Below are 3567 nucleotides of genomic sequence, written 5' to 3' on the forward strand. Positions count from 1 at the left end.
AAAATGCAGATGGCATCTAAGCACATGGAAAAAAGCTCCACAGTACCTCATCAGAAATGTGCAAACTAAGACAGCAGTTAGACATCACTACACACCGTTTAGGACAGTTAAAACCCAGAACACTGCTGCAGGGGCTGTGAGTACCCGGAACTCTCACTCATTGCTCTTGGGAATGTAAAACGGCACAGCTGCTGGGGAAAGCAGTTTGGCAATTTTTTTTTACGAAATTAAAAGTACTTTTACCATGCGCTTTGATTTGAATATGCCCCCCAAAGTTCACGTGTTGGAAACTTAATCTTCAATCCAGCAGTGTTGGGAAATGCAGCCTAAGAGGTCAGTACAGCTGGACGGTTCTGCCTTTGTGAATGGTTTGGTGCCATTATTGTGGGGGTGGCTTTGTTATCACTAGAGTGGGTTATTGTAAAAGTGAGTCTGCCTCCCCTTGCCCTCTCTTGCCCTTCTGCCTCCCACCATGAGATGAGGCAGTAAGATCCTCTCCAGGCAGTAAGATCCTCTCCAGGCGACAGGATTGCCTGAGACCAGGGGTTCAAGATCAGCCCGGACAACTTGCTCTTGGACTTTCCAGCCTGCAGAACGACGAGGAAAAAAAATTATGTTGATTACAAATTACTCAGTCTATGGTATTCTGTTACAGCCGTATAAAATGAACGAAGATACCATATGATTCTCCAGTTATGCTCCTTGGCATTTACCCAAAGGAGCTGAAAACTTGTACTTACACAAAAACCTGCACATAGATATTTATAGCAGATTTATTCATAATTGCCAACACTTAAAATAACCAAGATATCTTTCAGTAGGTGAACGGGTAAATAAACTGTGGAACATCTAGACAATAAGATCTTATTCAATGTTCAAAAGAGGTGAGCTGTCAAGCCACGAAAAGACACGGAGGAATTCCAGATGCTTGTTCCTAAGTGAAATAAGCCATTCTGAAAAGACTGACACTGCTTCATTTAACTCTGAGAAATTCTGCAAAAGACTAAAGTATGAAGACAGCAGGAAGACCAGCGGTGGCCAGGGGTTGGGAGGTGGGAGAATGAACAGTAGAGCACAGAGGACCTTCAGGGCAGGGAAGCCACTCTGTGTGACGCTGTGAGATGAGTACGTGCCATCATCCCTCCAAACCCAAGGAATATGTGACACCAAGCATGAGCCCTATCCTCAACTCTGGGCTTCCCACGATAAGGATGTGTCAGTGTAAGCTCCTCAGTCGTGATAAATGCACCATCCTGGTGGGGACATTGATAATGGCAGAGACTGAGCACATGTGGGTAGCAAGTGTATGTGAAATCTTGGTGCCTACTCCCATTTTGCTGTGAACTCACACTGCCTTTGAAGAACACAGACTTGAGGCGAGAGGATGCCTGAGACCAGGGGTTTGAGGCCAGCCTGGACAACTTGGCGAGACCTCTTCTCTGCAATAAATCAAAGAATGAGCCCGGTGTGGTGGCTTGCCCCTGGAGGTCCAGCTCCTTGGAAGGCTGAAGACGGAAGGATTGCAGGAGCCCCGCAGGTTGAGGCTGCAGTGGCCGTGAGTGTGCCACAGCACCCCAGTCTGGGTGACAGAGTGAGACTCCAATTCATAAATTTAAAAATAAATAAATAAATAAATAAATAAATAAGTACAGTCTTTAAAATAATCACATATGGAATAAAGACTTCAAGTTTGGAGAATAGTGCATAAAATTAGGAAAATGAAATGAATAAAAACTTCTATTTCTTTTGAGAAAGGTTAGGCTTTCTAAATATTTTATACAATAAATACAGAAGAAAAGCAGTTGTATCTGACTACCAAAGAGAAAGGAAAAAATATGTAGGAACAAATACAATTAGAAAATAAAAAACCTAGCAAACACCATCAAAAGTTTTAAAAGCAAGTTAATGTCAATTTGGAAGCTCATCTAAAATATACCCTGTCTAAATAATGAGACTGCAAAATGCAGCCCAAGTTTTATTTTATCCATGCAAGATTGCACAGACAGTGTTAACTCATTCATGGAACTATTTCTATGTTGGTAGAAATAGTTTATTAACCAGGGTCTTGGTACTGTTATCTACAAGATATGGAATTTAAATGGAATTTTGGCTCTCCTTATATTTTACTATTATATTCTTTTCACTCTCCACACGTATAAGAACACAATCTCTTTTAAATTTTTTTTCAATAGAAACAAACAAATATGATTTAAATACCTCGCGTCTTAATCAACATAGACGCAGGATCACAACACTTAACAGCCTAGGGAAGTTTGGATTGTTATTTTGTGTGAATCTCACCCAGCTCTGCACTTGCCCTCATAAACAAATGCTAAAATTACACTCCGCTGATAAAACGAAGTTAAAGCCAGGATAAGAGTTTTTCAGGTAGGTTTGGTTAATGTCTCAGACTAACAGAAAGGGAAACACTGATTTCATAGTGTTGATATGAAAGATATTATAATTTTTAAAATAAAGGTAATCCTAACAATAACTTGTACCTTATTGAAACAAAGAAGAACAGACCCTGGGATGATTCATCACACCGAATGAGGAAATTACATGCAGAGTCAGGGAGAAGAGCACCAATCTAACAATGCAAAGTACTAAATTACTTTCTTCAGTTTGCCGTGGTGATTTCTCGACATTCCTTGATCACTTCTCTTGAATTAAGAAAACATCGTTATTGAGAAATTGTATAACAGTGTCCGGTTTTTGTAAATCCAATTCCCAAATAGAGTTTTTGAACTTGAAAATAAGCTATATTGATATCATTAGTTGCCATCAGAATTAGAATGGCGCTTTTGAAAATGTTGGTATTTACCTGACAATTCGTTCTTCCCGAAATGAGAATGGAAAACAGTGCTGCTCTTGCTGGAGGGTTCATGAATGCACATCGCTCAGGACAGACCAACCTGGGCACTGGCCTGCCACTGACACGCACCTCCCTTCTTTTCACACGCACAGCCAAGTGTGCGCTCAACCCTGCCAACTCGCCCTGAGCACAGGACCCATTTGCTGTGCTGACTTTTGCCTGGACCTCTCCTCTCTGCTCAGCCTCACCATTTTGTCCTCTCTAGAGCCCTCTCCCATATGCAACTAGGCCATCTCCTACCTTGGAAGAAGCCAGCGTCCTGTCTTATTATCTGAGTTTTCCATGATACTGAGGACACTGTCGGTAAGTTCCAAGGTGCCACGCGGATGCTCCAAACCATGCATCATAGAAAATTCTATACATATGCCATGTTTTCTCCATATGTACATACATAGAATACAGTTTACTTCACAAATTAGGCACAGCAAGAGATTAACGGCAACTACTAATAAATAGAGCAATTACAACAAAATTCCAGCTTCACGCCTCTTGTGTTTTGGGGCCGTTTTTAAGTAAACTATGGGCGCCTTGCACCCAGCCCTGAGGTGCTGCCACTTTCCATCTGATAACCCAGAAGGCTACTAAGCAATTAACCCACAGGATGCATAGACAGTGTGGAGATGTGGACTGAGGAAGGATTCACGTCCTGGGGGTGGGGGTGGGAGTGTCAGAGTGGGATGGTGTGAGATTTA

This window comes from Carlito syrichta, unplaced genomic scaffold (genome assembly GCF_000164805.1).
Source record: "Carlito syrichta isolate Samal-C Ts95f unplaced genomic scaffold, Tarsius_syrichta-2.0.1 Scaffold305644, whole genome shotgun sequence".
NCBI lineage: Eukaryota > Metazoa > Chordata > Mammalia > Primates > Tarsiidae > Carlito > Carlito syrichta.